The sequence below is a fragment of the Hylobates moloch genome, unplaced genomic scaffold, assembly GCF_009828535.3.
Source record: "Hylobates moloch isolate HMO894 unplaced genomic scaffold, HMol_V3 SCAFFOLD_8, whole genome shotgun sequence".
Lineage (NCBI taxonomy): Eukaryota > Metazoa > Chordata > Mammalia > Primates > Hylobatidae > Hylobates > Hylobates moloch.
Window position 1 is genome coordinate 125967066 of NW_026652283.1, and position 24677 is coordinate 125991742.

The 24677-nt window shown below is 44.5% G+C and overlaps 1 long non-coding RNA gene across 1 annotated transcript in view; it reads right to left on the minus strand.

Annotated features, from left to right (window-relative positions):
• Nucleotides 1–24330, minus strand: part of LOC131384076 (uncharacterized) — a 150521-nt gene extending 126191 nt beyond the window's left edge. The window contains exon 1 of the long non-coding RNA XR_009214574.1: nt 24235–24330. This is a non-coding gene — a long non-coding RNA (uncharacterized LOC131384076). The remainder of the gene's footprint in view (nt 1–24234) is intronic.
• Between the last annotated feature and the right edge of the window lie 347 nt (nt 24331–24677).

Sequence of the window (24677 nt, forward strand, 5' to 3'; positions counted from 1 at the left end):
GTGCCTCTTTCTTCCACATTACTCCTATGTCTGTTTTATTTCCTGTTATACAGCTGGAAAAAGCTGCTGAATTAAACTGGACTTGTAGCCCCAGAGCGTGACGTCACATCCAAGAGGCCATCAGTAGCAGGTCTTTGTTGAGCTGCTGAAAAGGGATTCTCCTCTAACTGCAAGCAAGTATGAGAAATTTCCCCAGTTCCTTCCCACACTACAGCATCATATGGTAAAAGCTAACATCAAGAATGGCCTGGGATGTGCAGAATCTTCTCTGTTCTTCATCCTTAGTGCTTGACTGTGGACAGTCCCACAGATTCACAGCCATGGGTGCAGGGGAAGCTTACTCTTTTTTGAACATAGTTTAGAAAAGCAGGAGCACATTTCTAAATAACTGGCTCCTTTCCAAAATGCATTAAGGCCAGAAGAATGCAAAGTATGAAGTCAAGAAAAACTCTAGCCCAACTGAGATCATCTGTGACATTCTTTAGAATAGTTAGGGGGACATCCACGTTAAGTCGAACAAAAACATTAAGAGATCCATCAATCCCACTTCCAGGTGTGAAAGATTTGAAATCAATGGCTCCAAGAGATATCTGCACTCCTAAGTTCACTGCAGCATGATTTGCAATAGCCAAGTTATGAAATCAGTCTAAGTGTCCACTAAGGGACAAATGGATAAGGAAATTGTAGTTTATACACACAATGGAGTATTATCCAGCCCCTAAAAAGAAAAAAAATTCTGTTATTTGTGACAACATGGATGGAATTGTAGAACATTATGCTGAGTGAAATACGCCAAACACAGAAAGACAAGCACAGCATATCCTCACTTGCTTGTGGAATGAAAACAATTGAACTCAGAGCAGCAGAGAGGGGAATGGTGGCTGCAGAGGCTGAGGGCTGGGAAAACGGAGATATGACAGTCTCCTTCACTGCTCGGGTCATCCAGCTGTCCCCAGAGAGCGTGCCCTCTTTGAGGACAAGATCCCCACTACAGACCCTAGGCCAAACTGAACAAGGGCTTTTCATATGGATACAGATTTATGTTACATACTCTAAAATTGTTTACAGCTTATGATTTGTTATATTTAGTTTTGTTATTTGTCTTTTATTGAGGTGGAGTCTTGCTCTATTGCCCAGGCTGGAGTGCAGTTGCGTGATCTCGGCTCACTGCAACCTCCACCTCCTGGGTTCAAGCAATTCTCCTGCCTCAGTCTCCCAAGTAGCTGGGACTACAGGCACCGGCCACCATGACTGGTTAATTTTTGTATTTTTTTTTAGTAGAGACGGGGTCTTACTATGTTGCCCAGGGGGATCCTGAACTCCTGGCCTCAAGTGACCCACCTGCCTGGGCCTCCCAAAGTGCTGTGATTACAGGCGTGAGCCACCGTGCCTGGCCTTAATGTAGTGGCACCATCATCTCCTTCACTGCTCAGGTCATCCAGCGGTCCCCAGAGAGCATGCCCTCTTCGAGGACAACACCCCCACTATAAGTATTTTTTACAAGTACAATGACAATAATGAAATTTTACCAGGGATTTCACCTGATAATTCTCCAAAAGCTTACTGCCTCTTTTCCCTTGTTTATTAGAGTGGGGATGACACCCTCACGTTATGTTATACAGTGGTGAGTAAGATGTGCTTCGTTGTTAGGATGGAGTGGTATTCGGCACATATCATTTATTTTCTTAGTTTTATTTTTTGAGACAGGGTCTCCCTCTGTTGCCCAGGCTGGAGTGTAGTGGCACCATCACAGCTCACTGAAGCCTTAACCTCCCGGGCTCAAGCCATCCTTCCTCCTTAGCCTCCTGAGTAGCTGAGACTACAAGCGAGTGCCACCACGCCCAGCTAATTTTTGTATTTTTTGTAAAGGTGAAGTGGGTTCTTTTTTTGCTTTTTGTTTTTTGTTTTTTGACAGAATGTTGCTTGTCACCAAGGCTGGAGTGCAGGGGTGCAATCTTGGCTCACCACAACCTTCGCCTCCTGGGTTCAAACGATTATCATGCCTCAGCCTCCCGAGTAGCTGGGATTACAGGCGTGCACCACCACACGCGGCTAGTTTTTGTACTTTTAGTAGAGATGGGGTTTAACCATGTTGGTCAGGCTGGCCAAAACTCCTGACCTCAGGTGATCCACCCGCCTCGGTCTCCCACGGTGCTGGGATTACAGCCATGAGCCAACACTCCCGGCCACACAGGCCATTTCCATGTTGCCCAGGCTAGTCTTGAACTCCTGGGATTGAGCAAACTGCCAGCTTCAGTCTCCCGATGTCTTGGGATTACAGGCGTGAGCCACTGCTCCCAGCCAGTATACGTAATTTAAATGTTTCACAATTGATTATTTAAATTAAATGATTTAAACAAAATTATTAGAATGATTTAAACACCCTAGAAATAAATCCGGGTGTTAAGAAGGAAGAATCACGTTCCAAGGGAAAAGGAGCTAATATTAATCTAAAACATTTGGTGCACTATACATAGTTATCCAGTATATTTACTAAATGTAGTGTGTATAAATAGTCACAAGATAGGTAGTTGAAGACAGAAAGGGAGATTGAATTAACATTACTTTTAGAAGTCAACCAGAGCTACCCAGGAAACGCACAGCACTAACATAAAGGGCTGAATCGGCCAGGGTGGCCAGTAGGGGATAGCAAAGACTGTGGCAAAATGAAGTGTATGCCTGGCCAACATCATGTTCAGGTTACTTCTCAAACCAGCCAGCATCTAAACCACGTGGCTCTGTGGGCTGACAAAACATATTTGGGCCAGATGAGGCCTGCAGACCGTAGCCCCTAAAGAGATGTGTGCTGAGGAAGATTTTTTGAGCTGAGATTGGACAGCTGAGAAGTGTTAGGGACTTATTAACACTTCTCAATCTAAACAACAGTTTAATTCAAGCTGGACAGAGCTGAGACATGGGCAGGCCGAGCAGAGTGAATGAGAGATGGAGAAAAGGCTGTTTATAACAATTAAGTTAGAACCCACAGAAGCATTTATAAGCTTTGGAAATAAGGGTTTTAAAACTATTGCCCTGGTAGGTACTTTTTACATCATATAAATAAACTCTAAAATGGCCAACCTATCTAGGTTTAAAGAGCGATATTAATAAAGCACATTTTCTCCATTTTCCCTGCAAGAGATAATCCTAAACATCCATTGTATCAAGTTAGTCAGTCTCTACCTTGAACGTGGTTGCAACTGTAGGTGGCACAGATACGATGTTTGGAAGAATTAGGTTCTTTTCTATTAAAAAGCCCTTATTTCTGAATATATATGGGACATTTTGGAAAGAGCTATACACATGGATTTCTTTTTAATTAGAGATTAGATGTTTAATCATACTCTCAAAATGATCCATGTAGACCAAAATGTGAAGATGTGCTGGTCTATAGCGGTGTTAAGCTCTGTATCTCCCTGCAACAGCAGCCTCAAGACCCGTGAATTAATCAGAAACAGAATGAGCGGATCCACCTGCCCGGTGAACCACGCTCTGTGGGGAGAGGCAGGGGGCTGTGGATGGGCTCTCCAGGTGAGTGACCCAATGCGGCTAAAATGTATGACCTGCAGTCCTGGCTGCACATCCTCAGAGACTTCTCAGTGAAGTAATTTGGTACAGATTTTAGGAAAAGATATTTATGTTGTCTTTACTAACCAGAACCAGTTTAAATATAGTCTTTCAGAAGCAGAGGAAACAGAATCCAACGTATTTTTCCAGAGGTAACTTTTTTGTGTGTGTGACTCACAACTGTTTTCTGTTTCCCATTTGGAAAATGTCTCCAGGGAACTGGCCTGCACCCTATTAGCATGTCCCCTAACCAAATGAACCAGAGGTATTCAATCACTTAGGTTAGTTAAAGTCTCTGTGATTCCCCAAGGTTTAGCTCATGGGCGAAAGGGCATACGCTTTCAATGAGATCTAAAGTTTTTGGCAAATTGATTGTAAGCCCGAGGGACCCCGTGGTTCAAATGCAAGCACACGTGTAGGGCACACACATACACGTAGCTGTGGAAGCTTTACGGATGCACTTTCTCCCTCCGCGTTTTTGGGAATTTCACTGCTTCACATAGTGAAGGGGAAACCAGATGTGCAGAAAAGGTTCTCCCTGGGCGGAGAAAGCAAACAGAGCTCGTGTGTTTGCTCCCCGCTGAAGCCACTTACACGTAACTCTGTAGTCCATAGAGTCAACAAGATGACGCGAAGGGGAAGGAGGGAGGAGGAAAGGAAAAAGTCAAGGCAGACTAGATTAGCTTGGGCACACACAGCCGAGCATCCATCCATATTCTATATCATATTATCCCACCTGCTACCCAGGTACCTCACAGCAGAGAGCACTGACTGCCTGACTACACACGCCAGGGGCATGTTGCTGGATAGCTATGTTTTTCTTCTCCATGTCTGTTTACAGTTAATCTTCAAATCACTTATACACAGATTTATATACACAAATGCATATATACACATATACATAAACACACCTGTGCAGGTATACACACAAGGACGTATACATGATAAAGTCTAGTTGAACTACATTAATCATGGGTATATGCATGTACATACATGCACACATAAGTACATGCTAGAATCCACTTATGCTGATTACATTAATCATGGGTGTATTAGTCCTTTTCCACACTGCTATAAAAAATACCCCATACTGGGTAATTTATAAAGGAAAATGGTTTATTTGACTCATAGTTCCACATGGGTGAGGAGGCCTCAGGAAACTTACAATCATGGCAGAAGGTGAAAGGGAAGCAAGGCACCTTATTCAAAGGGTGGCAGGAGAGAGAAATGCAAGCAGGGGAAATGCTAGACGCTTATAAAATCATCAGATCCCATGAGACTCACTCATTATCACAAGAACAGCATGGTGGAAACCACCTCCATGATCCAATCACCTCCCTCCCTCGGCATCTGGGGATTGCAATTCAAGATGACATTTGAGTGGGCCACAGAGCTAAATCATATCAATGGGTATATGTGGGTACATACACACACACACACACACACGCGCGTGCGCACAGACATGCTAGAGTCCAGCTACACTGATTACATTAATCACGGGCGTATGCGTGTGTATATATATATATATATATATATACACACACTATGACATGCTAGAGTCCAGTTACACTGATTACATTAATCACGGGTGTATGCGTGTGTATATATATATATATATATATACACACACACTATGACATGCTAGAGTCCAGTTACACTGATTACATTGACCATGGGTGTATGCCTGTACATATATACACACACAAGGACATGCTAGAGTCTAGTTACACTGATTATATTAACCATGGTGTATTCCCGTACATATATACACACACAAGGACATGCTAGGGTACAGTGACACTGATTACATTAATCAAGCTTCAATGCACCCTCTAAAGTCAGTATTACCCACACCAAACGTTAAATGTAATATTTCAATAATATAACAAAATTCTCAGACAAAATGTATCCAAACCTCAAAACCATGCTCTTTCTACACAAAGTACTACCTCCCCTACGGATACTCTTGATATACTTTATATTCTTTTTTATTTTTTTCCATTTCAGGGTTAATTATACTTGTTAGGCACATTTTTACTTTTTGTTAAACATAAAAATGTTTGTAAATAGATAAAAATTTAAATTTCAGAAAGCTACTGCTGCCTGGACGAGGCTATCTGAAGCACACATGAATTGTTGGCGGGTTCCAAAGGGCAGTATTTGGGGCAAATGGAATAAACTCTCTAAACTAGTTCAGCCTGACCTGCTGGCATGCAGTAAGAATTCGGGAAATGTGAGGGACGTCCCCTTTACGGAGCGGGATAGACAGACGTAGGGAGCAGAGGGAGGACGTCACGGCAGATCCAGAGACTGATGTTGTCTTGTAATGAAACAAAACTGGAGAAGGACTAGGGGCTTCAAATTAACGAAGAGGAGCCTGAGATGAAGACTCATGGTATGAAATTTGGGAGAAAAACAGCAAAAGGCCAGTTGAGGACGCATCTCACAGCCACGTGCCCAGTGGCACGGAAGAACAGATGTCTGAGGTCATGGCATTCTCCCTCTGCACCACCCCAAAGGCCTGCTGCCACAACCGACGTATTCTCTCTCCACCCCCGCAGACATCACCAGTACTTTCCTGACAAAAAACAACATATTTTTACTCTGCAGATGACAAATGTCTCCACTGCCATTTTCTCACTGTTTTCACACGTACACAGACCCACAAACACACCAAATGAGGACAGCTGGAAAGATTTTCCTCTGCAGATTATAAATTAACTCTTGGGTTTCTTTCCTAATAGGTAGGCACAGCCACATAGACCACTGTATTTGGCTTTTGCAGGTTAAAGTTATTGACAATGAACTGTTTAAACATGTGTGCAAGCTGCTTTATGGAGCACCTTTAACGAGAAAGGATGGAGATGGAGCCTCCACGAAAGCCCCCGTAACAGATTAGGAGAATTAGAAAACCTACGTCACCCCGTGGCATTAACTGCAAATGAGGCACAGCGCGATGCTGGGAGGAAGTTTTCCATTTTAAAATTAGTTAAGGAAGAATAATCATGAATTTTTCGGCAAATCTGAATTTTTAGAGAGGTAAGCCTCCTCAATGGAAGGACCCAGGATGGATGATATTTCTCAGAAGGGTCTCACTGGGGCCTTCTCACTTCACGCCAGCCTCCCCATTCAAGCCAGGGCCTGCCTGAGCAATGCAAGACCTCAGAAGCAGAGAAGCCCCTCCATGCCACAAACCCCATGCCCTCCTTAGAGAAACGGACAAACCCCATGCCCTTGTTAGAGACATGGGCAGCGTCCCTCGTGCACGCTAGCCAAAGCTCCAAAATAATTTAAACATGGACACCAAGACCAACAGACAACAACGACATGCCATCATCCAAAGGGATCCTTAAAGGATCCTCCCCCACTTCCCATGGAAATACTAAGACACCTGTCCTCCCACTGTCATCCGAGAGTCACGGGTGCAGTGCCATGTTTGTTTTAGGGGTGAAGAAACTGAAGCCAGGAAAGGTCCTGCCATCTTACTGAGTGGTTGCTTACGGAGAGAATCTTAGATCTTCCGATGGATCCAGGGGCTGCTGTGTCCTGAATGCTTCAGCCCTTGATACCTAGTGTATGGGAAAGGTCGGACCAAATAGAGAGCACCCTGTCCCCCCATAACAGAATATATAAAACATCTCCAAGTTTAGGAAAGCTGCCTGGAAGATGAGCCTCACGCATCAAATGACAGCCGGCAGCTCTGTCACATCCCAGACCCAGTACAATTTCCAGCTTGTGTCAGCAGCTTGCAGAACGGTGTGGATGGGACTCCAAATGGTTCATACCAAGGGGAGAAAAGCATGTGAAGTTTCCAAAAAATATTTCCTTACCTTCAAACATGTTTGTTTTTGTTTTTGTTTGAGACAGTGTCTCGCTCTGTCGCCCAGGCTGCAGTGCAGGGACGCAATCTTGGCTCACTGCAAGCTCCGCCTCCCGGGTTCACCCCATTCTCCTACCTCAGCCTCCCAAGCAGCTGGGACTAGACGCAACCGCCACCATGCCCAGCTAATTTCTTGTGTTTTTAGTACAGACGGGGTTTCACAGTGTTAGCCAGGATGGTCTCGATCTCCTGATCTCGTGATCTGCCCACCTCGGCCTCCCAAAGGGCTGGGATTACAGGCGCGAGCCACGGCATCCGGCCCAAACATGGTTTTTAAGAAAATTGGTTTAATGCAACTATCACTGTGATGTCTGGGAATCTGAGATTGCCATGGACACACACAGACACATGCTCATATGCACACTGTTACACACAGATATGTGAAAACACACGCCACACTCACACACACATACGTTGCTGGAATGGGCATCTGCTTTGTTTGCATTGAGGAACTGTCTTACACTGAAAAAGGCTGAAGAAAAGAAATTACAACAAAACATACATATTCCTAGATTTTACTATAGCTTTTTACATAGTAGAGTTGTTACCACTGGAAATGTCCCAGCTACATAGCATTTGCACTTTACATTGGACACACAGGTCTTTCTCTGCAAAAGAATGATGACTTAATTAACAAGGGTGATAAATTTGCCAAAGTTTGTATTTGTGTCACCTCAAAATCTAGGTCTTGATGGATCCCTTTAAAGTTGTCTGCTCAATTAATAAGCAAAACTAGGCACACAAGATTCAGAATGCCATTGTGAAGCCATGTGCCCTGCAAAAGTTCAAGCTCATTTGCAGCTTAGAACAGAGAAAGAAAATTGAAGCCGTATCTCTGCAAATTGGCAACACCCCCTTCTAGAATTTAGGATATGTCCTTTAATACAAAGAAACTGGCAGTTGCGACGCTCCCCATCAACATGAAATTCAGTGAAACACACGCTGTCTCAGGGCAGCAAGGCGACACCACTGACGCATCCCAATCCCGTTAACCATTTGTGGAAACTGCTAGGCTGTTACCATCCACATGGCGAAGCGACCCTGCTGAGAGCATCCCTGACTCAAAGGCTGGGGGAACCAGAACACCTGCTGCTGATGCTTTAACCCATCTGGTTCGGTTGTGTTGTTCAGGGATGAAGACCCACAGGTTTTTTAATCATTGTATTCTGCATCTGACGGCGTTGATTCATAATGAAAAACAGCCAGCATGCATTGAGTGCCTCCACCAAGCTCTCTGCTGCGTCCTGGAGGCGCTTTACCTGGTAAATCCTCAACATACCTCATGAGCGAGGTCACATTACTCCTTCAGTCCTACAGCAAGCCCTCTGCTGCCTTCTGGAGGAGCTTTGCCTGGTAAATTTTTGCAATAACTTATGAATGAGGTCACATTACTTCTCCACTCATAGAGGAAGCAGTTAGCTCCATTCAGGAGATGCTGGTAAATCCTCCCAATATCCCATGAGTTAGATCGCATTACTCCCCCAGACCTACAGCAGCAAGCCCTCTGCTGCCTTCTGGAGGCGCTTTACCTAGTAAATCCTCCCCATAACCCACGAGGTCACATTATTCCCCCAGACCTACAGCAAGCCCTCTGCTGCCTTCTGGAGGCACTTTACAGGGTAAATCCTCGTCATACCTTGTGAATGGGGTCACATTTCTCCCCCAGTCCTACAGCAAGTTCTCTGTTGCATCTTGGAGGCTCTTTGCCGGGTAAATCCTCGCAAGAGCGCGTGAGTGAGGTCACGTGACTCCCCTGGTCCTACAGCAGGCTAAATTGAGGCTTAAAGTCTCTGCCCCAAAGCAAAGAAATTAGGATTTAAATCAAAATTGAAGGTCCACGCAGTCAGAGAAGCGTCCAAGAACCATGAAATAAACCCAGACACTTCTGAGATGATTAGCTGGGGATAGGTCACGGTCTCAAGGCATCAAGTTTTGAAGAAGCTTTGCCAAGAGGAGAAAGAGGCGGGAAAAAAGTTTATCTCTTTAAAAAAAAAAAAAAGTCACTTAAAAAAATTTTTTTAAGATGAAGATACATGAGAATAAGAACAGAGGGAGCTATTCTTGTTGAGAACATCTGAGGCCAATTGTTCACTCAGGTCTACACCTGCAGGTGCCATCTAGTTTAATGCTATTTAGAAAGTGTCTCTTCTTTTAGTCAAGATATGATGCAACTCAGTGGATGCAGAAGGTTGTACCAGGCAAGATCACTCTTTGTTTGAAGAAGTGGTGGCTGAGGTTGGAATTTTGTCTTTCCCCTGCAACTAGAATTCTTCAAACACGTTATATAAAAAAGCAAAATTCTTTTTTTTTTTTTTGAGGCAGAGTCTTGCTCTGTCACTCAGGCTGGAGTACAGTGGTGCAAGCTCAGCTCACTGCAACCTCTGCCTCCCAGGTTCCAGCGATTTCCTGCCTCAGCCTCCCGAGTAGCTGGGATTACAGGCACCCACCACCACACCCTGCTAATTTTTTGTATTTTTAGTAGAGACAGGTTTCACTGTGTTGGCCAGGCTGGTCTCAAACTCCTAATCTCAAGTGATCCACCAGTCTTGGCCTCCCAAAGTGCTGGAAGTACAGGCGTGAGCCACCACGCCTGGCCCGCAAAATTCTTTCAAAAGTTGTTTTGGAACAAACAATCTCAAAATTGAAGCAGAAACACGTGTTGTTTTTCTTACTAACTTAGACAAGATAAAGGAGCAGTGCATGGAAGCACGAGCTCTGAGGCTGAAGAATAATGGACAACGTGTGGTGTGAACTAACTTGGGGGAGTCCTGTATAGTTCTGGATTTTATTGATGAATCCTCCTATCCTGATTAAGAAAATACAACCGACAGACACTCTGATCCTGATGGCTACCACCAACTGTGGTAAAGCTACATCTTCAGCATCGACTGCCATCAGAACAAAACCCTGACGTGGACTCAATGCCGAAGGCTACACATGCACGCGAGCTCAGAGGCCGCCACTCTGCCTCAGAATCCATGGTGAGGCAAAATCAAAGGTGAGTTTCACTGGGATTCCTTCATTTTAGTTCACGTTTCAAGAAGTGGCCACCCCTATATTTTCTGAAAACTGTGAGACACTTTGTAAAATTGCATGTAAGTACATTTCTGTGATGGCTATGATGACAATTTAAGGCAAGTAATGATATGCAAAATTAGGTGTATTTTAAATTTAAGAATGCTATATTGCATCTGATTCTTAAAGTGGTTAGCACTATGGAAATATTAAGAAGAGAGCTCTGCTGAGGGCTCAATATTAAATATCAGGATTATCTACAGGAGACAGGCAAAGGGACAGAAGCTATTCCAAATATCCTCTTACCCAGAAGACTTCAAATGTCCTCCTACCTGGAAGACTCCAAATGTCCTTTTACCTGGAAGACTCCAAATGTCCTCTTACCCAGAAGATTCCAAATGTATTCTTACCTGGAAGACTCCAAGTATCCTCTTATTGAGACAGTTTTTTCTTTCTCAATTATCTCTGACCACTGCAAGCTCTTCAATGAGCGGATCAATACAAATGCATTCAGAAGCTTCAGGGTGGAGTATACCATGACTTCACCACACATTTAAAAGGAAGCCATTGGGATAAGAATTAATCTACTTGAACTTTTTTTTATTTAGCCTAATTCTCAGAAATTTATATTCACCATGAGATTTGTAAAATACTTAGAAGCAGCATTCAGAATGTGTAAAATTACACCCTATGTGTGGCTCTGATCAAGGGCAAGCGTGCAGGAGAGTGGCCATAGCAAAGTCTTAGAAAATCACAATCTCCATGTTTGCTCCTTATCCCCACCCCTAGGTACACTTCTTCTTTGAATCCTCTTTTCCTAAGGAAAGATGTTAAATTCCATAATTAAGTCATTCCCATTAAGCTGTAGAATCATTAAGTAGAGTTCAAATCAATCTTTTGTCTCTATGTTCAGGCACAGAACATGGAATGTTTCATTCTTTGGGGACAATAATAATTATATGTTAAACATTTTTAAATAGGATATATTGTATTGACTCACAATGCATGATCAGATTTTGAAAAATTATTTCTCTCTAAGAGAAAAAAACTTTAAGCCTCCCAAATGTTAATCAATTCATACAGGTAAACTGCAGCATGCGAATTCTCCATGGCGATCCCTCTGTCTTCCTCTCCCCCTTCCTCTTTCTCACTCTGTCTCCCTCCTTCCACACCTCATCCCTACACTCTTGCTACCCAAGACAGAGCATGCAGCCCAGCAGCAGCATCACCTAGGAGCAGGTGAGTTGGAAATACAGATTCTCAAGCCCCACCCAAACTTGCTGAATCCGAGCACGCATTTGGCAAGGACCCCAGAGGATTTTCATGGACATTACTATTTAAGAAGCAGTGTTGTAGACTACATATTTTTCACGCTTTTGCTAGGTCCTGAGCTACCCACAATCTGAAAAATCAAAGCGGAGATGGCAGTGGAAGTGCACAGCCTCAGAGAGCCAAGTGAGGGCGCTGTCCCCATGTCTGAGGCTTCCTGGAGCTGAAGCCAGTGGTTTCTACCCCCGAGGTTCTACCATCTATGGCCAAGGAACGCTGAGACCTTCGCACTCCTCTCGCTTCACAGCCAAGTGTAACCGTAAGAAGCAGTGAGTCCGGAAATGAACAGCCAGGCCTTGGAAGCATCTCACATGTGTAGGAACGTCCGCCTTTGCTACAGGAGTGATTTTTCATATTACTCAGTACATGGGAGGGGACACGTGACATCGTTTAATCCTTTACTAAACCCAAAGTTAGGATCCTTGCCTGTAGATTTCCACAGAATATAGAACCAAAAACGTTCTCTATGTGTAGATGGGCAATGTCATCAACGGACCCCTGTGACCACCTCAGCCCCAGGCAAAGCCCAAGGCTGCCTGCTCCAGCCGCCTGTGGTTCTCTACAGCCAGGACCTGCCTTCTGGGCTGGCTTCACCCCCAACCACTTCCACAGAGCAGCAGTGCCCCTCCAGGCCCCACCGTCACATCGCATGTGTGTTTCCTGCGCTGCTGAGGGACAGCTCACTGGGTCTCCCTGTTTGAAATTCTTGGGGACTCTGTACTTGAGGCTGGGGGTGCCGGCAGCTGAGGAGGGGAGGGCTTTCCGAAAGCCCCTCTGCCTGGAGCCTGTCTGCGTTTTACTTCTGTGTCCGTGTGCATCCCTACAAGGACATTCATTTTTAAGTTTTAATGTTAACTTCGTGCTGTGAAACTTATTACTTTAAAGAGAAAATATCTTAGATCCATTATGAACTTTTAAGAAAAGTCATTCATAAATTTGCAAAAGTATTCTGTTAATTATAAGTGGATCTTTATATCACCTATCATCTATCAGTCATCTCTATCTGCCTATCATTCATTTATCATCAACCTATCATCTATCTTCTGTCTGTTATCTACCTATGGATAATATATACATATTTTTTGAGTTGGAGTCTCACTCTGTTGCCCAGGCTGGAGTGCAATGGCGCGATCTCGGCTCACTGCAACCTCTGCCTCCCGGGTTCAAGTGATTCTCCTGACTCAGCCTCCTGAGTAGCTGGGATTACAGGCATGCCACCATGCCCAGCTAATTTTTGTGTTTTTAGTAGAGACGGGGTTTCACCATGTTGGTCAGGCTGGTCTCAAACTCCTGACCTTGTGATCTGCCTGCCTCGGCCTCCCAAAGTGTTGGCATTACAGGTGTGAGCCACCACGCCCAGCCTATCATCTGTTCTTATCTATCCTCTATCCACCTATCTTCCTATCTAATCAATATAGCTATTATATATTCATCTATCATCTATGTATGTTCACCTCTCTGTCTCTCTACCAATCTATTTCTACATCTAGATCTACACATAGAGAGAGGAATCAGAAAAGTGTAAGCTTTAGAAATAGTATCTCCCAGCTGGGCGCCATGGCTCACACCTGTAATCCTAGCACTTTGGGAAGCAGAGGTGGGCAGATTACCTGAGGTCAGGAGTTCGACACCAGCCTGGCCAACATAGTGAAACCCTGTCTCTACTAAAAATATAAAAGTCAGCAGGACATGTGAAGTGTGCCTATAATCCCAGCTACCCGGGAGGCTGAGGCAGGAAAATTACTGGAACCTGGGAGGCAGAGGCTGCAGTGAACCGAGATCATGCCCCTGCTCTCCAGCCTGGGTGATAGAGCAGGACTCCGTCTCAAAAAAATAAATAAATAAAAATAAAGAAATAGTATATCCTGTCTTTTGGTGTCTAAATGAAGGCCGCTTTTAGAAATGGGTTGCAGTGTTTGTTCTGCTTGGTCCACTTAGGATTTTTTTAACCCGGTTTTCTGCATTTCAAGTGGGACAGGAATGTTATAATGGCTGAAAACCATAGGAGTTCAGCTTGTTTTACAGAGGAAAATAGAATGGGGAGGTTTCCCCAAAGTGTCCTTCTTTTTAAGATGATTGCTCACCCTATCATTTTATTCATATAATCTAAGAAGGTTTTAATCATGCCATTTCCTTCAGTGGGAAAATTAATTTCCATAGATATTTCTAGGATGTGGGCACACAGTGATCCAAATGAGGAACTTTGTAAAGTCTCCATTTAATCTTCTGGTTATTGAATGGGACAGAGCCCCTGGCCCATGTGAGAGGAAAACACAGAGGGGGCAGGTGCCGCACACGACATCCCTGGCGTGGCACATGAGCCGTCCAAATGCCCCTGATAACAGGTGGGTCGGCTGTCAGCTAGCAGCCCCAGTGGAGCTTCTCGGACTTCCAGACATCGATGGGAAAGGCTCAGCCACTGCCTCCAATTCACATCTGTTTCTCTTGCTAAAATAAAAAATCCTGCTTTACTTGTCCTTTAATCCTCCCTCTGAAGTTCTGTGTCATCCATGAAGCCTTCTCTGTTACTATGCTCAGAATTAATCATGTCTCCTCTGCAAATCCCCCCAGTTTCTCATCCCCATCAGGCACATGACTTTCTGTCTGGCACCATTGCTAGCTGTTTCTGTGCTCATCTCCTCTTCAACATGGCAAGCGTCTCAAATGCTGTCTGTGTCTAATTTATCTCTGTCTTCACAAGAGGCTCAGAAACGCTGCACATCCCAAGAAATGGTGCTGACTGGAGCTGAGCTGAGTTGTGCCTAATTGAATCCAATGGATATGCCGGGCAGAGGCTGCAGGGTCTATAGGGTTTGTGGGCATTTCGAGGAGTCCTGTAGAAGAGCTTCTAGGACCAGAGAGAACCTCAGGGCTAATGCTCTCCCAGCTGAGTTTTCTGAGGACTGGAAAGGTTATGTGAGCACAGAAGGAAGCCCTGGTCCTTGCCTTCATGGAAGACCTCCCAAGCCTGGGCAGAGCCTTGTGGGCACAGTCAGAGCAGCCCTGTGAACTACTCGTGCATCTTGCAAACGAGGGTCCCTGGGAGAGGAGCCCTGTGCTGCAGGGTGCTGCCTTTGGCACCGTCTTGCACTCCAGAGCCTGGGCTCCTCCCTGCAGCCGGGGACACAGGCCATGTTCCCTGCAAGGTTCACTGCAGCCTCTGGGCGTCTCCTCCGGTGGAGGTCTGCCTTCGCCCCATCTGGGCTGTCAGGATATGGCAGGCCACAGGGAGGCCTCTCTGTCACAGCACACCTGGACTTCCACACAGGTGTGTCTCCCTGTTCTGGGCTCCTGGATGCTGCCTTCCCGCAGAAGCCTGAACCTAATTGAAGGGCCATTGCAATCATCCTCCTGCTCATTTCCAAGACATCCCAGGCCTCCACATTCCCTTCTGCGTCTTCTTTGTGCTCAGACGTTTCCACAGAATAGCCATGTTGCCTGACTTCCATTTTCCAGGCAAGCTATGCCCTATAATACAGCAGCCAGTATAGGGTATGTTTTTTATTTAAAATGAAATAATTCTTCTCAGGGTTAACTGCTCAACAGAGTAATGGAAGACAGATTTGTCATCTCAAACAGCACAACATGCAGTGATACAAGTGCACAGGCCTAGCTCCCGGCCCTCGCTAATCCCATGTTGGTGCTCTCTGAATTCCTTTGTGTTCTGGACTTGCCCTAAGGAGGTTTTTAAACAACTTCTTTCTGAAGGCCAGATACGGTGGCTCTCGCCTGTAATTCCAGCACTTTGGGGTGCTGAGGAGGGAGGACTGCTTGAGGCCAGGAGTTTGAGATCAGCCTGGGCAACTAAGCAAGACCCTGTCCTTACAAAAAATTTATGGGCATGATGGTGCACACCTGTAGTCTCAGCTACTTGGGAGGCTGAAGCGGGAGGATTGCTTGAGCCTGAGAGGTCAAGGCTGCAGTTAGCTATGATAGCACCACTGCACTCCAGAGCAAGACCCTGTCTGAAGAAGAAAAAAGATTTCTCTCTGGCTGAAATTTTCTTTCTCTCTATACACCCCTTTTTAGAGGAAATGTTTTCAATTTAAATAGGCAATCTTCCAACCAGCCGTTGAATAACACATTATTAATAGCAAAGACACACAGTACCTCGCCGGGAAACGTGAATCATAAGATCAAAGTCACCAAATTCAGTACACAGACTTGCTGGTCAGCAGGACAGGCCCACCAAATGGCAAATGCAAACACAGGATGGGAGAGAAGGCACTGGCCCTGGCAACCCTGTGTGAGCAGAGTGTGGATGTGTCTCATAGACGTAAAGATACGTACGTGTACAGGCAAGAGAAAACCTCGTGGAAGAAACAGGCTCATCTTGAAGGTTAAAGCAGCTTCAGCTTCCCTCTCTCTCAGTCACTTCCTGGGCAGAAGGCCAGAGGATTTCTCCTAGAATAACAGTGGACTGTGGGTGGAGACCTCTTTTCCCCTCCTGTGGGAGAAGAGTCAAGCCCCAGGTCAGCAGAAGGGAGATGTTTCTCCTGCAGGTTAGCTGCGCACTCAAGCACCTAGCGTCCTGAGTTTCTTCAGGGGTTCCTGCTTCCAGCCTAATGTTTCTAAGTAGAGCACTCTAGGTTTCTGGCATGAAGGCTATGTGATCAGGTGTGAGGCAGGTACAAGGTGCAGCTCATCACTCTGGAACAGCTCTCCATTCTGGAACAGCTCATCCTGGAATGGCTTCTCATTCTGAAACTATTCCCCATTCTGGAATGGCTCACCATTGTGGACTGGCTTCCCACTCTGGAACGGCTCCCCATTCTGGAACAGCTCCTCATTCTGGAACAGTTCCCCATTCTGGAATGGCTTCTCATTCTGGATCAGCTTCTCATTCTGGAATGGCTCCCCATTCTGGAACAGCTCCTCATTCTGTAACAGCTTCTCATTCTGGAATGGCTCCCCATTCTGGAAGGGCTCCCCATTTTGGAATGGTTCCTCATTCTGAAACAGCTCCTAATCCTGGAACAGCTCCTCATTCTGAAATGGCTACACACTCTGGAACAGCTCATTCTGGAATGGCTCCTCATTCTGGAACAGCTTCTCATCTGGAACGTCCAGATGCTTTGCATTTTCTTCTGTCCTCCACTCCATACTCTCAGAGGCCATTAATCACAGTTAAAGCTGCACATCCTAGGTGTCTAAACCATAGATAGATCACAAAGGTCTATTAGCGCCCTGTAGCAAAATGGGCCACACTTCTCTCTGCAGTCAGAGTAGAATTCCTAAAACCCCACCAAATACTTCACCTTGAACATGCATGCAGGGGACTGAAAGTGCAGTGGCTGAGCCCGCACACCTGCCTGGAGGAGCTGAGGAAGAAAATCAAATTGAGACTTAAAGGATGCTAAGATCTAGGGTAGCCAATTTCAGGAGAGAATGTTAAGATCTATGGCAGCTGATTCCATGACAGCATGCTAAGATCTAGGGTAGCGAATTCCATGACTGCACCTTTTGGACAAAAGGACATCTGATTTATTATGCCAAGAAAGGGCAATCAAGATGAGAGAGGTTTTGTAAGTCCAAAGCCAAAGAAAAAAAAAAAAAACTTAAGGGCTTTACTATTGGAGATTTCTCCATTGCATTAAATGAAGCTCTATAGCCTGATAGAAAACTTACAATCGAATCCTCATAATAACAAAGGTGTCGATGCAGCTGGTTTGGAGATGGGTGTGGCTCTACAAGGACAGGGCAGCAAGGAGAAAACCCAAGGACATCTTGACTGACAGAGGGTCCAGGCGCACTCACCCGGATGCTCTCTGGGCCCCACACTTCCTCTGACTCTGGCCCACATAGCAATGAAAGGTAGGTAGTGCCAGGTCGTGGGAAAGGTGCTTGCTAACATCAGGCCCGTGTTCTTGGAACAGTTCTAGGACTCAGGACAGAGCACCAGTAGTGCCTTCTCAGCTCTTCTGTTCCTCAGTCTCCTCATCTGAAAAATGGGTGTAACAAGCCCTCTCTGCTCTTCCCTTGTAGGGTGTTTTGATTTGGGTTTTGGACCAAATAAGGCAATTCCAGAGAAAGGGCTTTGAAATATCTGAAACTTTAAACCAATGTAATGTTTAAGCTGAGAAATTTTTGAATTGTATTCTCGAAGTCTCAGGTGCAAAAGAGAAGCAAGAAGAATCCTAAAGTCATTGAATTTTTCTTTTATTTGCAGGTTCTTGTATCGTGTGGTATAAAGCCTGAAATTCCGATTGTGTTCACTGGGGCTTCTGGGCTGACAATTTGGACTAAATGAGAATCTATAGGAACTCTTGTCAAAAGATTCAATTTTCTTTTACTAAAATGAAGATCTATAATACTTGTTGCTTTTTTTTTAAAAAAAAAAAAAAAGAGCACTAACACCTCTGAGCTTTGCCTCCTTGTGCAAGAGTAATGTATTAATAATTGAGGAAAGATGGCAAGAAGGTAAAAAGAGTACCGATAGAATTCCTGGTCCTATTCCTGAAGGAGTTCACTGATTCTAATCTTTCCTGAAGTTACAACACTGTCCTAGACAGGCACACAAACACACAGAGCAAAGAAATGAATTTCCTTGTTGAAAACATGCCGACACTTTCTGTGTTTACACTCATGTTCACTCCAACGTCCAGCTCCAGGCTGGAGACCATACAAAGGAGGCAGAAGCGGGAGGCAGAAGGCAGGTGAGCTTGTCTTGAGCACAGCCACACTTAATCCAAACATAACCACTGTGTTCCAATTTTACTTCCAACATTTCACAGATTCTAAGATGCCTTTTTTTTTCACTTTTATTTTCATGTCTCTGAGGTTGGAACGCATTTTATCATGGATGGCCTTGTACAGTCACTATTGACCCAGCAAGATCCCAGGTGTCTCTCCCAGTCACTCCAGGAAGATGGTGGTACTATCTGTGAGACTTCAGCCGTGAGACGGTGGGAATTCACAAACAGAGCAGATCCCCTCCAAGAATCCTATGGGCAAAGAAGCTCCCTGGAGCCCAGAGACACCCTCAGGGAAGAAGGACAGACACGTGAGACTGGCAAAGCGTCATGTGAAATAAAATCTCATATGCTCTGATGGCTTGGACCTGGACGACTGGAAGCAAGCTGGACAGAAAGAGCCAGGACTTTCCTGTCATGCCAGGACGCAACAGGACAGCCACAGCCCGGGCGCTTCAGGCCCCACAACACGCAAGGGCCCTGGGAGAAAGAAGGAATGCTGTCTGAGGATCTTTCCTTGACACCTTCTGGTAAAATCAAGAATTCCAGAGAACATCAGCACTAAGCGTGCAGAGCCAGTGTCAGGGTTGGAAATGACTACTGGAGCGCAGGCTTGTATAAACCCTGCATTTTCAATACTCTTGATGGCAGGAAATAATGACAGGTGGAAAATTATGAATATTCGTGGCTCCGAGATCTAAAAATGTGTAAGAAAAGGCAGATTCCATGAAGTTTTAGAAATTCCTTTATCAATGTATTATAAGATATATATATACACACACACACATACAATCATATGTAATATATATATGCAGATACATGCCAACACAGTTAGATTAGAATCTACATTTGTGTATGTCTTAAAGAGTTTTTAAAAATGTACAAATTAAGCATGGTCATAACTGTATCAGCAGCATTTTTTCAGTCATGCATACAGCTGTGGTGTATCTCACCATCAACGGCTTTTAGATTTAATGGAATAAAATATTGGATTTAAAAGAGTGAAGTCTGATGTCTGTGTCCTTCTAAAATTCCTATGTAGAAATTCCTACCCAAAAAGTGATGGTATGAGGGGGTGTTAAGGGGTGGGGCCTTTGGGAAGTGATTAGGCCATGGGGGCAGAGCCCTCTCAAATGGGTTTAGTGCCCCCATAAATGAGGCCTAAGGGGGCTCGTTCACCCCTTCCGCCAAAGAGGCTCCCTGCAGCAAAGAGGCTCCATCTATGAGTGAGGAAACCCTTAGCAGACACAGAGCCTACAGCACCCGGATCTCCAGCTTCCGGCCTCAGAACTGTGGGAAAGGCACATCTACTGTTTCACAGGCCCCAGTGGTGGAATTTTTGTTACAAAATTCTGGATGGACTAAGACCTATGGCTTCAGGGTTGACTCATTCTCACATCAAAAAAGTGGTACAGTTACGACAGTCATCAATCATAGCCTAAATTACCCCTGAAGAAATTTAGGGGGGTTTCAGATTATGTTTTCATCTCAATTAAAATGAGTTTTATCTATCTTTAGGTTTCAGAAATTAAATTTGCATTGTGGACAAATTCAGGAAAGGTATATTTTAAATGTTTTAAAGTCAAAGTAGATATTTTTGATCTACCTTTACAATACATCCCACAAATACAGTCATGTACCCCATAACAATGCTTGAGTCAACAACAAACCACATATTCTACAGTAGCCCCATATACTACAGTGACCCATACACACACACATTCATGCATGGTACATATATGCCGATGCATGCCAAAAGATGTAGATTAAAATCTACAGCGAGATAGAAAAGCAGATGAGTTTGTCTTGAGCACAGTCATACCTAATCCAAACATAACAATATTCCAATTTTATTTAAGAAATTTCACAGATTCTAAGATGCCTAACAACACATTGCTCTGTCATTAAGTGAGGCATGACTGTACATACTAGAGGGCGAGGAAGACAGTAAATGTCCAATTAATGTTTGATGATTGACCAAATCAGGTGGGATGGGGGGGGGGGGGGGGTGGAGGATAGGGGAACGATTTGTCAGACATTTTGGTGAATCCAAGATTTCACTCAAGTCAAAATAAAAATATTCATAGAGCCCAACGCAAACAAGAAAACACACAGACAACAAAAAACACAGAACGCCAATGACAAAATGGCCAAGCAGGAGAGCAGCACGTGTTCCTGACCTGGCTGCAGCCGTCCCTGAGGCCCAGGCCGTCCCGGACTTCCCCCCGAACCCCAGGTTATGGCCCCATCCTTCCTCAGCCTCTCCTACCCTGACCACACAGTCGGTCGAGAGCCTTTCTTGATAGGAAAAAGAAATGAAAAGCTTAGCTCATTTTAACGGAATCAAAATGACCCAAACCTTCACATATGTTTGTGTCACAAGAGCTAAATCACATATTATTTGATGATCTTCCCTTACCTCCAGCTTGGGTTAAGTGAAGCATTAATTAGAGATGAAAATTGTTATTTATTTAATCATAAATTAACACTAAGGAGGAGAGTTATTTGGTGTCTGAGAAAATAAAACCTAAATCACTCCAACTTCAGACACACCAGATAATACTCTTAAACTTACTTAACGGACTTTTAAAGTCAGTTTTTTCCCATCGGTGCTTCCTAAAGCACCAGAGAAATCAGCATCTCTGTAGGATCAATGTGTTTATGTCTCCAGGAGCTTGGATAAAGCCCTGGCTGTAGCTGAATGATTTGTTGTGATACCTTTTAAATGCTCTTTTGGGTATAGAAATTTTGACTTAGAATTTATGATAACACAGAAATCAGCTTATAGAAATATATGAGAACTGTCATATCCAGGAATTAAATGAATTCACTCACAAATAAAAACATATTGCTATCCACCTGTTAAAGGAGAGGAACTTGATATCTTTGTCACCGACAGATAGCAAGACAGGCACACGGAAATTTTATGCTTGCATACACTATGCTTAAGGAAAACAGGAAACAAACTTCTTTAAAAACTGTCCTATTATTTGTAATTAAGAAGCTTGCAAAAATTCTCTCTCCCATTTATTTAAATATCTGAATTATTCTTGAAGATCGTATGTTACATATTTTCGTTTCTTCTTCTGCTTGTTTTTGCATATGTGGCATAAATTGTGAGTAAAACTCTTGAATGGTGTTTCATATCAAACACGAACCCTCGTGTCAAGCTCTGAGCAAAGTCGTGGGAGGAGAAAGTATCTCCCAGCAGGATTATTCATTCTTTCTGTTGACGTCATCTACCCATCCACGCCAACTCTGGCTGCCCAAGGCCACCAGGCTAATACCACTCAATGGTGTTCCGCATGTATCCTCCCTGTGGACTTACCAACTCCTAACCACCCAACCAGAGTTGGCCTGTCTCCTGTTTCCCACCCTGCTCTCTGCTCATTAAAAGCTGGCTCTTCTGTGCTACTGGCTGGTTTTTACTAAGGCATGCATATGTTTCTCCTCCCAGAATACAGATGTGTATATTCACATGGGCCTTTGGAATATGTCCATCTCATATGCAGTCTAGAAACTCCTCCACATAGCTCTGTCCACCCAAAATGTATTAGGAGTGACTGATAATTTCAATCAGTTCTCACTTCATCTAGTATCAGCCTTTTCTGAAATTTAATTTCCTCTCAAAAAGAAGCAATGACGCTTCTAAGATCAAGCAACCTTTCTCCTAGGCAAATGACAAACCTATGCAAGTGACAAATTTCTTCCACCATTGAAAATCGATCCACTGGAAATATTAATCATTCTAATCAATAGGGAGCTTGCGTAGGGAAATATGTGTGACGGGGTCAAGGTGGGCAGATCATGAGGTCAAGAGATCAAGACCATCCTGGCCAATATGGTGAAACCTCGTCTGTAACAAAAATACAAAAATTAGCTGGGTGTGATGGTGCTCGCCTGTAGTCTCAGCTACTCAGGAGGGTGAGGCATGAGAATTGTTGAACCCAGGAGGCAGAGGTTGTGGTGAGCCGAGATCAATCCACACACTCCACCCTGGGCAGCAGAGCAAGACTCCATCTCAAAAAAAAAAAAAAAAAAAAAAATTGTGCTAGTGTAATCATCATTAACCAAAAGCAAACGACTATTCAGAGACAAATGTGGGTATTTGGGCTCTAGTGGATTTGGAGTTAAAATCTGGAAGTTTGAAAAAGCTAAAGGTTTCTCAGTCTCTTTTTAAAAGTAAGCTGCATAAGCTGCCACTCTTTATGAGGCCTCGTTTCATTCCCCTTAAACATGGCCGTGAAATTCCGTATGTGGGAGAATACATGAATATTGAATCAAAGGTGCATGGCTGGCATATTTTATGAAGATTCCCTACAATCTAACTATAAAGCATCACCAGGAAAAAAAAGATTACTTTTATTCTGGTTGACACAAAATTATGCATCACAGCTTCCAGTGAAAACAGACATTGTTAGAAAGAGTGATAATTGTACTCCAACATTTCCCCGTGCTTTTAGAATTTTTACAAAGATATGGCTCCAGCAGGCACAATGTGGGTACTCTTTTCAAATAAGATCAACTGAGCAATTCGTAAATTAAAATAATAAAAGATGAAATCGCAATTAAACACCACCACCACCTGGGCTTAATAAAGTTGATATTACACCTACTTGAACGCTCAGGAGTACAAAATATTTACATAAACCCCAGGGATCACAGCATGCTTCTTAGTCACCACGGTATCCCTATCACTTAATAGAGGAATAGCTCAGAATGACTCTACGATACCGATTCACCCCTCACAAGGCAAATGCGTAGGAGGCGACCGTGCGCTGCAAACCACGCAGGTGACAAGAACGCGGCTGAAAGGAGGGCTACGGCCCCTGTTACGGCCTAGCTTACAGGCGGGCTGGAAAGGTGGGCGTTTGACTGGTAATTAACCAGAATCCCGTAGAGGAGCTTGCGGTGAAGCCTCTCCTGGCTCAGAGATCAGGAAAGGCCTCTCGGAGCGGCACTGAAGCTGAGGTCTGCAGGAGCAAGTCGCGTGGAAACGGAGGACATGGGGGGGAAAGCCACGACCAGCGGAGCCCTTCAAATGCCCGAAACGCAGGGCCCTGAGCTTCCTGTGCTCAGCTATCAAGAGGGTCTACGGAACTTGAACCTCAGATGACGTGGGGGCTGGGGGAATGAAGTTGGAGAGAAAGGTGGGCCGTGAGTTTGAGAGGGTTTTCTAAGCTATGTTAAGGGATCTGGACATCTTCCCAGGGGCCAATGAAAGTTGAGAAATGAATTTAACATAAAGCTATTATGGAATGCATAGTTTCAAATGATCATTCTCGCAGTTGTGTGAAGACACAGGACTCTCCAGCTGGTCAAATGGGGTGCAGAGTGATGACTGAGATGCTGCCGTCCCTGTCTGAGGGGAGTGACTTTGGGGTGGCAATGGAGATGGGAAGAAGAGACGTGCTTGGAAGCACGTGCAAGAATCAGAGCCTCAGCTGGCAGCTGATGGTCCTTAAAAAGCAGCGCCCCACATTAGGCACAGTTTAACCAGAGTGATGAGAAACCAGGCTCCCACCCCCACGGGGGTGAGGACAGTAAAGGCTCCTGACTCAGCATCACGTGAGAAATGCTGACAGAAGAATAGTCCAGGTGGTACCTGGGGAAAACCTTGTTGATTTGGGAGCAAAGATGTGTGAAAGCGATCTACAAACACAGGCAAAGCTGCCCTCTAAAGAGTAATCTTGCTTGGCTTCAAAGAGCAGAACTAGGGTCTCCAGGGAGAAGCGGCAGGGAAGCCAATCTTACCTCAGCCTGAGGCAGAATTCTAACAATCGAGGCAGCGAATCAGGCTTCCTCCAGGTCCAGGACAGGGTGATGCAGCCTGAGAGAGCTTTCTAACAGGGCTGAGGTGAAGAATAAGCATAAAGTGGGGAAGCACAAACATCAGCGAGTATTTGACTTAAAAATTAAAAATTCAGTTCAGAGGGAAGGCAAAATTAGGCTCTGGGTAGCAGATGCTGGGTGGATTCTAACATAAATCTTTCTAACAGTTTGTGTGCTGGGAACACAGAGGAAAAGGCTGTTCAGAAAACACTGGTGTTCCTACGTTCATGGAATCCAACGTGAGGATTTCTTACTCCTTTGGATACTAAGTGAAATATCAGCCATGCTTGAGAATTACAAATAGAAAACACACAATGCAGGACACCCTATAAATATTCTTAGGCCAACCAAAACCCCCTGAGGGT